The sequence below is a fragment of the Archocentrus centrarchus genome, chromosome 14 (genome assembly GCF_007364275.1).
Source record: "Archocentrus centrarchus isolate MPI-CPG fArcCen1 chromosome 14, fArcCen1, whole genome shotgun sequence".
In the NCBI taxonomy this organism is placed as follows: domain Eukaryota; kingdom Metazoa; phylum Chordata; class Actinopteri; order Cichliformes; family Cichlidae; genus Archocentrus; species Archocentrus centrarchus.
The window spans coordinates 16,425,004-16,440,454 of record NC_044359.1 but is presented as its reverse complement, the minus strand read 5'-3'; positions in this window follow the sequence as shown (position 1 = coordinate 16,440,454).

The window sequence follows — 15,451 nt, the reverse complement described above, 5'->3', positions numbered from 1 at the left end:
GATCGACAGACGGATCGGGGCTGCTTCTGCAGTGATGCAGACGCTGCACGGGTTTGTCGTGGTGAAGAGGGAGCTTAGTGTAAAAGCGAAGCTCTCGATTTACCGGTCGATCTATGTTCCTACCCTCACCTATGGTCATGAGCTTTGGGTAGTGACCGAAAGAATAAGATCGCGAATACACGCGGCAGAAATGAGTTCCTTCGAAGGGTGGCTGGCCTCTCCCTTAGAGATAAGGTGAGGAGTGCGGCCATCCGGGAGGGGCTCAGAGTAGAGCCGCTGCTTCTCCACATCGAAAGGAGCCAGTTGAGGTGGCTCGGGCATCTGATTAGGATGCCTCCTGGCCGCCTCTTGGGTGAGGTGTTCCGGGCATGTCCCACCGGAGGAGGCCCCGTGGTAGACCCAGGACACGCTGGAGAGATTATGTCTCTCGGCTGGCCTGGGAACGCCTTGGGGTCCCTCCAGATGAGCTGGAGGAGGTGGCTGGGGAGAGGGAAGCCTGGGCTTCTCTGCTTAGGCTCCTCCCCGCGACCCAGCCCCGGATAAGCAGAAGAGAATGGATGCATGGATGGATGGCTATACAATAAATAAAACACTATATTAAAAAAAAAACTGATAAAACACCATGTTAAAAACATAAATTTACCATATTCAAAGAAAAAGAATAAAAATAAAGTCAACAGAAAGCCTGGTTAAACAGAAAAGTTTTCAACTGTTTTTTTAAAAGATGCCACTGAGTCAGTTAAATGGAGATGGAGTGGTAAATAGTTCCATAGCTTTGGCACCACTGCCTGAAAAGCTCTGCCTCCCTAGTCCTTAATCTTGTTCGTGGGACAACTAAAAGATTTCAATTTTATTGTTTGAGAGACTGTTGACTTATGTAAAATTGATCCAGGCATTTAAAAACAATAAAAAAAAAAAAGATCAAATTTGTATCGGTATCAGCAGATGTTGCGGCCTCTGACATTTCTGCTGTGGTGGGGGGGTAGTTCAATCTTCGGACGCGTGATTTAAGTTTTGTATCGTATTTACACTTGAAAAAATGCTTTACAATCGTAGCCAAGATCCCGGTCAAAAAGCTGTGTCCTACCAGCCCACCAGCTGATTGCATCTCACTATACCTGATCCCAGTGCACCTCAAATCAGCTCGCAAAGGCGAAGCACTGCATTCAGCACCATGAATAGCAAACTAAACAGGTTCTATCAATAAAATTACAAACATTTTCCCTTGCCACCATGACATAGCAAACTAAACAGGTTCTATCAATACAAATTACAACAAATATTTATTAAATCATAATACAGAAATGGCTCCAACATCCCAGCCCCTAACTGTCTATAATAATTTGACAGTTACTACAAAGACCATGACCAAGACCTTGAAATGCATAATCTACCATAGCAATAATCAGTTTTGATTTTTCTTCATATGTCCATTGAAGCTAACAAAAGATAAGAGACAAAAAAAAAACACAAAAAGGATTCTTTTCTTCTAAAGTGCAAATTAAAAAGGTAATCAGTTACAGTCAGAGTCAAGTCAAGTCAGGCCTCCAGTAGCAGGCATAGTTTCATGATCGGCCTTTCCAATACGTTGGGCTGGGTTTGGATTTGCACTCGTCTAACATGGTCTCTGCTGTCGGCAGTTGTTTCTATCACCCTTCCCATAGGCCAAGAGTTGTGCCATGCTGTTTCATCTACAATCAGGATGATGTCACCAGGTTTCAGATTCTTCTGCGCAACGTTTCATTTCTGCCTTTCTTGCATCAGTGGAAGATATTCTTTGACCCATCGTTTCCAGAATTTATCAGCAAGATACTGCACCTGTCGCCATCTTCGTCTGGAATAGCAGTCGTTTTATCAAATACTCCTGGTGGCAGCAGGGGTTTTCCTTTCAGGAGCAGCAGGTGGTTTGGGGTGAGGGCCTCTGGATCAAGAGCATCAACAGGAACTGAGGTCAATGGTCTGCTATTCACAATCTCACACAGAACAATCTGCAGGCTTTCATCGTCCAGTATCTGCATTCTCATAACAGAGTATAGGACCTTCTTGATGGTTCGGATAAGTCTTTCCCATGCGCCAACATGGTGTGAGCCCAAGGGTGGATAGAAGGACCATTTTATTCCTCTTGTAAACAGGTCTTGCTGGATCTTGTTCTGATTCAGGAGAACGAGTTCTTCTTTCAATTCCCACTCTGCCCCTACAAAGTTTGTGCCATTGTCCGAGAAGATTTCTTTGCACTGACCCCTTCTACACATAAATCTTTGCAGAGCCGATATACAGGAGTTAGTGTCTAAAACATAAGCCAGCTCTAAGTGCACTGCTCTGGTGACAAGGCAGGTAAACAAGGCTCATAGTCCGACCTCTTTTTACCTTAAGTGAGTGGAAATAATTAACCCCAACGTAAGTGAATGGAGGGTTATCAGGCAATGTACGAAAGTAAGCCAGATCGGACATCTTCTGTTCACTAGGGGGAGTGTGCCAACGTCTACAGAATATACAGGCTTTTATGGTTCTTCTGGCTGCAGAATTGGCCTTGGGAATCCAGTATCTTTGGCAGAACTGTGTAAGCATCTGATTTCTACCAGCATGGCCTACTGAAATGTGGATATGATGGAGGAGCAAGCTTAGTTAGATGGCTCTCCTTGGGAAGAATGGCTGGATGCTTAAGTTCTTCAGGCATTGCCCTTCTACTCAGCTGTCCACCTACCCGTAATACATCATCACAAAGGAAGGGGTCAAGCTTATACAGCGTGCTGCTTCTTTTCACTGATTTCTTTCTCGTTTGAAGGGCAGAGACTTCCTCAGGGTAATGTTGCTGCAAGAGAAGAGCCTCTTCCGCTTGCGCCATATCTTTTGCCGAGAGGTGTTGGTAAGTTCTGAGGCTGTTGGCAAAGGTGCACAACAGCATTCCTTTTTTTACTCATATACTTGAGCAGATCTTTGAATTGCAGAAGGCTTCCTGTGGCCTTCTGCAAGTGTTCAATAAATTTCATAATCGGATCATTTCCTTGTGTTGCTGTTATGCCAAAGACTGCAACAGCCCTCTTGACTTCTGGGTCATTTTCAGAAAGAACAGTTGATATCTCTAAGTCTTTAGCCAGGTTTCTTGTGGTTGCTTCAGACAGGTAGGTCCATGCAGCCACCTTTTTGATTTCAAGAACTTCTCTGCTGTCAGGCCCCGCGAGGCATCATCTGCTGGGATGAGGGCTGTGCTTACTGGAACTTGTCTGACAATTCTCTGATAATGGACACCCTGTTGGGCACATATGTCTGAAAGCAGCACGTATCACTGAAGATATTTTAGGACAGAGGTGCTGTCAGTCCAGTAGAGTGGTGGCCGAAGAGAGTACTCCAGTTCCTTTTCCAGCATTCTGTTGATGCGCACTGCCAAGACTACTGCTGTCAATTCAAATCTAGGGATAGTAATATGCTTTAATGGTGCTACCCTTCCTTTCCCTATCACAAAGGCAATGCGAATGAGAAGATCATTTGTAACCTTCACTAATGCTGTTTCTGTACTGTTATGAATTCTGAAACCTGACTGAAACTCTTCAAATAAACTATTCCTCTGCAGATGATCAGTTAGCTGTTTTACAACTACTCTTTCAAGAATCTTTGAGAGAAAAGGAAGGTTGGAGATTGGCCTATAATTAGCTAAGACAGCTGGGTCAAGTGATGGCTTTTTAAGTAGAGGTTTAATTACAGCCACCTTGAAGGCCTGTGGTACATAGCCAACTAATAAAGGCAGATTGATCATTTTTAAGATTGAAGCATGAATAATTGGAAAGACTTCTTTGAACAGTCTAGTAGGAATGGGATCTAATAAAAATGTTGCTGGTTTGGAGGAAGTAACTATTGAAGTTAACTCCAAAAGATCAACTGGAGTGAAAGAGTCTAAACAAATACCAGCAGTGCTGAAAGCATCCGAACATAAAGCTAAATCTTTGAGATGGCTTTAAATAATTTTTTCTCTAATGTATAAAATTTTATTTGTAAAGAAATCCATGAAGTCACTACCAGTTAAAGTGAAAGGAATACTCGGCTCTACAGAGCTCTGACTCTTTGTCAGCCTGGCTACAGTGCTGAAAAGAAACCTGGGGTTGTTCTTATTTTCTTCAATTAATGATGAATAGTAAGATGTCCTAGCTTTACGGAGGGCTTTTTTTCATAGAGCAACAAACTATTTTTCCAGGCTAAATGAGCATCTTCTAATTTAGTGAGATGCCATTCCCTTTCCAGCTTACAGGTTATCTGCTTTAAGATGCGTCTTTGTGAATTATACCATGGAGTCAGGCTTTGATTTGAGACTTTCCTTTTCAGAGGAGCCACAGTATCCAAAGTCGTAAACTTTGAGTAAGGACCAGGTGGACGATGGATAATAACAAATAAAACAGGTTTTTGAATTTCCCAGTTAGGGTGGACAAGACTAAGACTCAGGCTTTCAAAAGAATTAAAACTTTGTCTGGGTCTTTGATTAATTAATAAGATGGAATGGAAGATTGCGGCTACTCCTCCTCGACCTGTCCTTCGAGCATTCTGACAGCCAGTGTGACTCGGGGGTGTTGATTCATTTAAACCAACATATTCATCCTGCTGTAACCAGGTTTCTGTAAGGCAGAATTGTCGGGGCTGGCCGCTGCACAGGCAAGAAGGAGGACCCCAATATGCAGACTCAGGATGGTGTGATTCTCTTACACGTTTATTTACTCAATCAAACAAAAGATAACCTTGAACTCTCCCCGGAAATACACCAGATGGGGGAGAGACGCGAAACAGACTAGACTTCATTCACTAATATGACTAGGCACAGGACAGCGGACAACAACCAATGACGGGACAACAAGCATGGAAAACACAAGATGTAAATACACAGAAGGTAATGAACGAATGGAAAACAGCTGGGAGGGAAGAACAGGAAGTAAACTAAACCCAAAGCACACAGACCAAGAACCTACCAAAATAAAACAGGAAGTAACTTGACACCTGACATAGTACACCCAGACTAAACCTAAGGACAGCACAGGAAGACAGAAACCATAATAAAACAGAACTATACATGAACATAAAACACTGGGCCACCGGCCCAGGACCATGATAAGAATATATCAATATGTTGATCAATTATTTTTTTTTTTTTTTACATTATATTTATTGAATTTTTATGACATAGAAGAAAAACAAGTGATAGTGATACACTTAATACAGATTCACATTAAATAACTCAGTCCCCGAAGCGCAAAAAAAACCCCCAAAAAAAATAATAATAAAAAAAAAAAAAAAAAAAAAAAAATTAAACTCAGCAATCTCTGCACAGTTCTCTTAATGTCCTTTGTAATGTTTCAGAAACTTGATCAATGGTGACCATGTTTCTTCAAATTCCGCTCCCTTTCCTCTGACAATATAAGTGAGTCGCTCCAGAGTCATACATGATGCCATATCCTTCACCCACATGTGGTTTGATGGTATATCCATTTTTTTCCAGTGTAAAGATATTAGTCTCCTGGCCTGCAGGAGTCCAAAGTCAATCAATTTTAACTGTCTGGAATTAAAAACACAGTTCTCTGGATAAATACCTAAAATACACATTTTGGCCTCAGCAGATACATTGACTCCAACGATCTTTGACAAAGTTTGCGTAACCAAGTTCCAATATTGTTGTAATTTTGGACACTCCCATACACAGTGAAAAAGAGTACCCTTTCCAACCAAATATTTACAGCAGATATCTGGGATGTTAGGTGCCCAGCGGTTCAGTTTGACAGGAGTTATATAAGTTCTCATCAACCACTTGTACTGAAGGAGTTTCATCCTTTATTAATTGACTGCTTTTGGGCTTTTACGCATGCAGATTCCCAGTCCGCTACCTGTATCTCTTCTCGGATGTCAGATCTCCATGCATCCAATCTATCTGCAGTGGATTCCTTATCATGCACTAGTAAAGCTGCATAAAATAAGGAAATGTGACCTCTCCTCTCTAAATTTTCTAGTATAATGTTCTCTAGGTATGACAGTGGTGGTTTAGATTCAATCTGTTTGTGTTTTGACATAATAAAATGTTTAATTTGTAAGTACTTATAAAAGTGTTTCTTTGAAATGTTATATATTTGACATAACTGCTCAAATGTAAGAAGCCTGTCATCCTTATAAAGATCTGCCAGTTTCTGTACACCTTTATTTGACCAGATTTTGAAACCTCCATCAGCTCTTCCTGCCTTAAAATATCTGTTCCCCCAGATAGGTGAGAAAGAAGAAATGGAAGGGATATCTCCAATATATTGATGGGTTTTATACCAAACATCAATTGTGTTTTTTAAAAAGGGATTTTTTGTCATTTTTATCAATTGTTTTGGCCTTGTGGAATATAAATACAAATTTAATCTAAGGTTTGTTACTAATTGTTCAATTCTTATCCATGCTGGGGGCGTTTCGGTTGAAAAGTAGAACATGGCTGAACGCAGCTGGGCGGACCAATAATACAATTTAAGATTAGGAAGTTGTAACCCCCCTCTCTCATATGGCAGGTATAACAAGCGAAGTCTTAATCTAGGTTTTTTATTATTCCAAATAAATCTACTAAAAATACTGTTTAATCCATTAAAAAATTGTTTTGGAAGAGGCAAAGGTATTGACTGAAAAAGATACAAAAATTTTGGTAATATATTCATTTTGATCATGTTTATTCTGCCAATCAATGATATGGGCATTATCATCCATTTATTTAGTGACTCGTTTACTTCACTGACCAGAGGATCATAGTTTGTTGATACAATTGTTTTAATGTCTGGGGTTATTTTAACACCAAGGTACAAATCCTTCTCTTGCATTGATAAATGGGGTTTGTATAACCGGGTTTAATCTTTCATCCCTGTTCAAAAATAGAATAGAGGACTTTGAATCATTTATTTTGTAGCCAGAAAACTGACCAAACAACTCCACCTGTTGCATTAAATTTGGGATGCTAATGGACAAACTTGTCAAAAAAACTATCAGATCGTCAGCATATAATGCCAATCTATGCTCTTGGTCTCCCAACTGAATGCCAAATAGATCAGTTCGCATTCTTATCATCATTGCCAAGGGTTCTATGGCTAAGACAAATAACATTGGGGATAACGGGCAACCCTGGCGAGTGGAACGTTCTAATGTGAAGGGTTTGGAGGCTAAGTTGTTTGTCCAAACACTAGCTTCGGGAATTGTATACAAAAGCTTAACCCATCTAAGGAAATTGCAGCCAAATCCATATCTCGGAAGAACGTTAAATAGATATGACCATTCAATTCTGTCAAAGGCCTGACGGGCATCAAGTGATAATAAAGCCGTATCTTTAGCGTCAAATTTCTCATGAATTATATTTAGGACTCTTCTTATGTTGTGAAACCCTTGACGCAGCAGTTGGATTATGGCATTAGTAAGACAGGGCTGCCTCTGGATTCGCAGCTGCTGGATTCAAGATGGCGCCGGTGTGTGTGGCTTGCCGTCAGCTGTTACCTGTTTTGCTTATTTTCGCTTTGTTTCTCTTCAGTAATGTCTCCACTTTTTGGTTTATGACCGCCAATTCCTTCTAACTATCAAAGTCATTGTTGAAGAGCAATATCGACTACTTCCAGGACGTCAGGAGTTTCGAGTCCCACCTGTGCTGGAGACTGTACCTCTGTACCTTCGCCGCAGCCCACTTTGTCTTCATGCAAACAAGAAACGCCACAGGAAACGAGGGAAACGAGGTGGTGTGTCAGCGAAGTTTAAACACTCCCCGATGGTCAACCCCCGCGACTTTCTGAACCGTCTTGCCCCGGACCCCAAGTGGACCATATCCTGGCGATCACTGGAACCCGCTTATCGGTGGATTGTACCTGTGGCTCCGCGACCTACTGTCCAGCCTCGGCATCCCTCACCCCGTCTCCGTAGAGGTGGAGTGGATCACCGGAATCTTCGCCCCCTGGGTCGTGCATCGCAGCCGGATAGCAACTCTGTTTTAGCCAGGCTTGCCCTGGTTAATGCTAGGTCTCTAGCCAATAAGACTTTTATCCTGAATGACTTCTTCACCTCTCGAGGCTTGGATTTTCTCCTAGTGACGGAAACTTGGCTAAGCTTGGGTGAGTTGAGCCCGTTTTCTGAACTTGTCCCTCCAGGCTGTCATTATTTCAGTTCTCCTCGGTTAACGGGCCGAGGCGGAGGGCTAGCTACTGTCTATAAAAGCAGCTTCAGCTGCCGGCAGCTAACAGCTGATGTTTACTCCAGCTTCGAACTGCAGTTATTTGAAATCAAGCTGTCCACCCCTGTACTGTGCGCACTGGTTTACCGACCACCGAAATACAACAAGGATTTTATCCAGGACTTCTCTGAATTTTTGGCAGGAATTATGCCGAAATATGACAGTGTTTTAATCCTAGGTGATTTTAATATTCATGTCTGCTGCTTAAATGCGCCCATGACTAATGATTTCTTAAATGTCTTGGACTCTTTTAATTTTGCGCAGTTAGTTAAAGGCCCGACACACGAACATGGACATACTCTGGATCTTGTACTGTCTAGTGGCCTGCCTCTCTGTGACATTGAAATTTGTGAAGTTAATTTTTCTGATCACATGCCTGTAATATTTGAGATTTCACTTTCATGTCAGTCAGCCAAACCTGATGCGCCTACACACCGATCTCGTATGGTTAATTCAGTTACTGCTGATCACTTTATTCGTTGCTATCAAAATAGCTACAATGCAGTACTTCTTGATTGGCCCAGCCAGCTGAACACTGACGACTTACTTTCTCTGTTCTATTCCACCTGTTCAGAAATCCTTGACACCATTGCTCCTCTCAAATCAGGAGACCAAAACTTAAAACTGAGCCTTGGCTGAACAGTGGCACCAGAGAACTCAGACAGATGTGTAGAAAAGCCGAACGTAAATGGAAAAAGGATAAACTTCAAGTGTCTTTTGATGCGCTCAGAGAATCTTTACTGAACTATCAGAGAGCTGTAAGAGCAGCAAAAACAAAGTATCTCTCTGAGATTGTGTCTAATAACTGTCACAGACCACGCATTTTATTTACTGTTATTAACTCTGTTCTAATCCTCCCGGTGCTCCTCCTCTTGTTGCGTCTAAAGCTGTGTGTGAAAAATTACTAAGATTTTTTGTTGATAGGATAGCTAATATTAGGTCTCATATTATCCCTCCTGTCACCGACCCATCTGTTCACACAATAACCGCTACTACCTTTGACCACTTTGAGCCCGTGTCTCTCTCACTGCTGAATGAAGTAGTCAACCAGTTGAAACCCACAAGATGTCCTTTAGATATTATTCCATCTCGCCTACTAAAGGATGTTTTTTACACAGTGGGAAAGAGTGTGCTGTCTATTATCAATAGCAGTCTTAATTCTGGTTGTGTCCCTGCTGATTTTAAACACGCTGTGGTAGAACCTATTCTTAAAAAACAAAACCTTGACCCAACCATTTTATCCAACTTCAGACCAATTTCTAAACTGCCATTTCTTTCAAAAGTCTTGGAGAAAGTTGTCCTCCTTCAGCTCCAGACCTTCTTAGACCAAAATGGTGTTATTGAAGTATTCCAGTCTGGTTTTAAAGCATATCCAGTACTGAACCGCACTTTAAAAGTTTTAAATGACCTTTTAACTATTACTGATTTGGGGGACTCTGCCATTTTAGTACTCTTAGACTTAGTGCTGCCTTTGATACCATAGATCATGGTATCCTTTTATCTCGACTGGAGCACTTTGTTGGTATTAAAGGGACTGCACTTAAATGGTCAAATCCTATTTAACGAACAGAAGTTTTACAGTTAGGCTGGGAGAGATTTCTTCCTCTGAAAGCCTGCTCTCATGTGGGGTGCCCCAGGGGCCATTCTTGGCCCAGCCCTCTTTTCAATTTATATGCTCCCCTTGGGTTCAGTCTTTAAAAAACACTGCATCCCCTTCCACTGTATGCAGATGACTCGCAGATCTATCTGCCACTGAAAAAAAACTCAGTGAGTCCTTTGAAGGCCTTACTGGACTGTCTGGAGGAAGTTAAACATGGATGGCTCAAAACTTTCTTAAATTAAATGAGCAGAAAACCGAGGTCATTGTTGTTTGGTACCCCTGACCTCTATGACCTTGGCCCCTTAAAGATATATAATAAACCCTGTGCAAGGAACTTGGGGGTGATCCTTGACACAAATCTTAGTTTTGACAAGCACATTAATACCGTCATCAAATCTAGCTTCTTCCATCTTCGTCTGCTTGCAAAGGTGAAGCCATTTCTCTGTTCCACGGATTTTGAGAAAGCTATCCATGCTTTCATTTCATCTCGACTCGATTACTGTAACAGTCTCTATTCAGGTGTCAGTCTGTCGCTACTTCGTCGTCTGCAACTGATTCAAAATGCAGCAGCACGATTACTAACCGGACTCATAAACGAGACCATATATCCCCATACTTGCATCCTTACACTGGTTACCAGTCAGTTTTAGAATGATTTTAAGGTTTTATTATTTGTTTTTAAGGCGTTGCATGGATTAGCACCTACCCTACCTCTCTGATCTTATAAGCCTGCACACTCCCATCAGATCACTGAGGTCTGCTGAGCAAATGCTCTTAACTGTACCGAGGTCAGATTTAAAACCTAGAGGTGATCGGGCTTTTGCCAGTCGTTGCTCCGAAATTATGGAACAAGCTGCCCTCCCCACATCAGGACCTCCCCTACAGTTGACCTCTTAAATCTCGTTTTGAAACCCATTTTTATTCTTTGGCTTTTAAATCAAATGAGTACTGGACACATTACTGATGTTGTTTTCTTTTATTTTTTATTTTTGTTTTTATAATTTTATGCTTCCTGTTTAACTATCTCTTTTACATTGTGTTTTAAGTTATTTTATTTATCTTAAATGTACAGCACTTTGTGTCAACTGCTGTTGTTTTTAAACGTGCTTATAATAAACTTGACTTGACTTGACTTGACTTGACTTGACTTGACGTTTTGGTACAAAGCCATTTTGATCGTTATGAATTAAATGTGGGATCAAGGGTCTAGTCTTTTTGCTAAGGCTTTGCAAAGTATTTTAGTGTCCACCCCATCAGACTGATTGGTCTACAATGAAGAGCACTCCTCGGAAGGCTTACCAGGCTTTAACATCAGTACGATCATTGCTTGTCTTAGAGTAGGTGGGAGAACTTCATTTCTAAATGCTTCTTCATACATATTGAAGAGCGGGGACTATAGTTTTTCTTTGAAAGTTTTGTAGAATTCGATGGGGAAGCCGTCTGGCCCAGGAGCTTTACCACTATTGATACTTTGTATGGCCTGTGAAATTTCTTCAATCGTTAAATTTGTATCCAATTCCTTTTTTGTTTCTTCTGTGAGTGTCTGAAACTGAAGTTGGTCTAAGAATATATCTTGTTCTTCCAAGGTGTGGTAGCACTCTGATTATATAGTTTCACATAGAATTGCCTAAAGCTATCGTTAATCTCAGATGGATCTACTGTTACACTGCCAGAGGGGGGTCTTTATACTATTAATTGCTCTTTCACTTTGTATTTTCTTAATTCTCCATGCCAATAGTTTCCCAGCTTTTCTCTCCTTGGTCATAGTAAGATTGTTTTAACCACATTAAACTTTTTGCTGCTGCCTCATAAGATAATTTATTATATTCAGTTCTCAAACGTAACAATTCACTCTGCTTTACTTGGTCGTCGTCGGCATTTAAGTCTAATTCCAAAAATTTGATTTGTTTATCCAAATTTCCATTTGTTTCTTATGTTGTTTGTTTTTTGTACTTGTATAGCTAAGAATTTCACCTCGGATATATGCTTTAAATCCTTCCATCTCACTGAGGCGCAAGTCTGATCCGTATTTAATGCAAAATAAGTATCTATCTTCTCCCCTATCAATTTGACAAAGTTTTGATCCTGTAGCCATTTGCTTGAAACCGCCAACGGGGTGAATTATGCACAAAATTTTCCATGTAAATATTCAGTGAGATAGCTGCATGATCACTGATCACTATGCTGTCATACTGACCATTGTTTGACCCTTGATAAAAGTTCTCTTGAAACAAGAAAATAATCTATACGTGAGCGGGATTTATGCATACTCGAGTGACAAGAGAATTCTATTTTATCAGGATTTTGTTCTCTCCACACTTCCACCAAGTTGATATCCAATATATATTGATTTATTAATTTTCTAGTTTGAGTTTTATAAACATCTGAGCCAATTGATCGGTCAATATTTGGTTTAGAGTGCAATTAAAATCTCCTCCAATTACGTAAATCCTTGAAGAGTAGATATAGTAAGAAACAGATCTTCAAAAAATTTTGGCTTATTTCATTTGGGCCATATAAACTCACTAAATTTAAAGTAAATGAGAAAATATTACCCTGCACAATTACGTACCTACCAGCTGATCTTTTATTGTTTTACTATTTGGAATGTATGCTTTTGTGGATCAAAATAATTACGCTCTTGCATAATTATTATATGATGCATGTATCACATGGCCTGGCCATCTATTTTTTACAAACTTTATCTCACAATCTGTTAAATGCGTTTCTTGAAGAAAAATTATCTTTGATTTAAGGTGCTTAATCCTGTTTTATAACCTGTTTCAGTTTAGTTCGTTTTCCTGAGTCCCCTCACATTCAGCTTGTAATTTTTATGTAAGAGATATTATGAGTATTAACTTGTTCCATACTTTGTTTTTTCCTGGAATATTAATGACAATAGATGATGCTGAGTTAACGTAAATGCACAAAGATTTGAGTAAAATAAAATAAGTAATTAAATAAGAAAAGAAAACCCTGAAAATGACACATAACCCTTAAATTCCCCCCTCCCTTACTCAGATTAATAAATTGGGGCTTATGCTAATCCACAAATAAGAGGAGTAGCTGAACTATGAAACCCACTTCAAACGCAACAGTGGTGTCCGTGAACCATACACCATAATAAAACATTAAACAGCAAACCCATAAGTAGCCATAGATTCCCTCTTCTGAGAGGCGCTCAACCAAAATATTTCGTATTAATATGACCTACATAGCCAGCAAGTACAAACTGTTAGAAGCGTTATATGAACATGTTAAAACTATCCTGCATAAGAAAACAGTATACATAAAAGTCACTCCGTAGCTGCTTATGACTATACATACATCAAAGATTAACTTGATATTATGTCAGCTGAGGTAGAGAAAAACAGCTATCAGTTATAAGCAGCTAATTCGGTGGTTCAGGAATTGAACCGCTCACCAGTTACAGTCAGTCCTGTCCAGAGTGTGTGCGGAGGAAATCCCCAGCTTCCTTAGGAGATGAAAACAACTGTATCTTCCCTTTGTGGGGATCCTCTATTTTGCATGGGTTATATTGAAACCCGCGGAACAGTCCTTTTTCAGCAAAAGCTTTTCCTGATGTTATCGAACTCAGCTCGCTGTCGGATGGTTTCTGCTTGAAAGATCCTGAACGAAAAAAATTTTATTCCCATCGCATTCAATGTTTGCGTTGTTTTGTAGAGCGGAAAACAAATTCCCGATCTTGGAAATTCAGGGAAACGGAATGAGGACGGCCTCTGTGCTGGTTCGGTTTTGGAGGGTGCTAGGGTTGCGGTGGGCCCTCTCAATGATGAAGGATCTATCGGTCTCCAGCCAGCGCGGCAGCATCTCCCGTATAAACTCCAGCAAAGGCCGATGACCCTCAGCGTTCTCCCGGAGCCCAAAAAGACGCAGGTCTTCCTTCGGCCTCGGTTCTCCAGGTCGTCGGTCTTAGCTTCCAAGTAGGATATTCGCTTCAGAGCTTTGGCAAGATTAGCCGTACTAGTTTCTAAGAGTTCCTCCGACGTAACAATTCTGTTTTCAGCTTCCTCCAGTCTAGTAGCATTAGCAGCCACATTTTGCTTCACCTCTGCTATGTTTTTCTCCCAAGAGGCGATGGACTTCGTCATTCACCCATACGGTTATCTATGCTGTCCAATTTGTTTCCAATCCACCGAAACTCTGAATGCAACGACCGAAGTTCAGCTAGCACCGTGCTAAGGTCACACATGCTATCAATGCTAGCGGCTCCCTCTTTGTCTTGATCTGCTACCGAAAGTATCAGTTTAGCTGGTTTTTGGGAACCGCGTTTTCGTGTGAAAATATCACAGTCCTTAAGAGTGGTCGATTTTGACATTTTCGGGTCCAGATTACGTTTCTAATCCTGGGTTTTTCAAAGTTTTGGTGCAGGTCTCACGGAGCATCCACTTTAAGCTGCCATCTTAGTTCGCGGCTCCACAGCGCCCCATGTTGATCAATTATTAAATCATTTACTAGGAGGTACTTGGAAGAGAGAGACCTAATGTTTAATAATCCAAATTTAATTGTTTTATTCTTTGGTGCAGTTGAGGAAGCTATATCATTTATTGTTTTTGAATTTTTATGGTTTAATAGTTTTTTGCTGATTTTAGGTTTGTTTTTTGGTGGTCTGGCAGCAGGTGGCTGAGGACAGTGGAGCTACCAGCTCAGGTATTACTTTAAATAGTAAATTTTTTTCTTCATATATGTATATAAATACTGGATACATGCGTCACCTGAGCTGGTAGCTCCACCCGGTCCACTGTCCTCAGCCATCTTTTTATTTGGAGCATGCTGTGTTTGGTATAATGGCGGATCGATTACTCTGCCCTTTGACGTCATTTCAACACTTTTCTACTCGTACCCACAAACTTGAATTCGTGTCCACACAGAAGGGAGGAGTTCGTAGTCACAGAAATTAGAGTTGTATTCACAAGACTTTGCACTCACAGCTTTTAGATTTGTACTCATAAAAACAATTCTAATCCGCAAAGTGTCTGAATTACGGATACGAATGTTAGAATTATGCACACACCTTTTTGACATCTTACTCCATACTAATGTATGCTTACAAATCATTGACTATGCACAAAACCTTAGACAAAAAAAGGAAGAGAGTATATAAGGCCATGTGTAGTAGTAGTTGGGGCAGTGTACGTGTGGTGGGTGTGCTGTTGTCTGTTTTCTCTTGCTAACTGTTAAGGCACAAACTCCCAGGAGGCTTCCGCATACTTTTGCTGTTTGTAACTTTGTCTGTTAAAAAACGTTGGTAACAAAACCTGCTCATCTCCAGTGATTTTTTATTTTTTAAGGAGTCTGGTTCTTCTGCTGAGAAGCATTTTTGCTCCATTGGGATTATTTTTCACCTGCTAAAGAGTAACGGGAGTGTCGAGCCACGAAACCAACAAACACCATTATAGGAGCCAATGTGAACTTAAGATGGTACAATTTCAGTTTGTAGATGTACAGTGTGTTCTTTATTTGTTATTGTTGGTTGTTGTTACTACCACTTGTGTAAGACCTTGAATGGCATTAATACCGATGAGTGGCTTTGAAATTATAACCATCTTTCTCTTAGCAGGATGTGTAACAAGCATGTCCAGGTGACTTTTTAAAAGTACCTGTAGCTTTCCTTTTGAAAT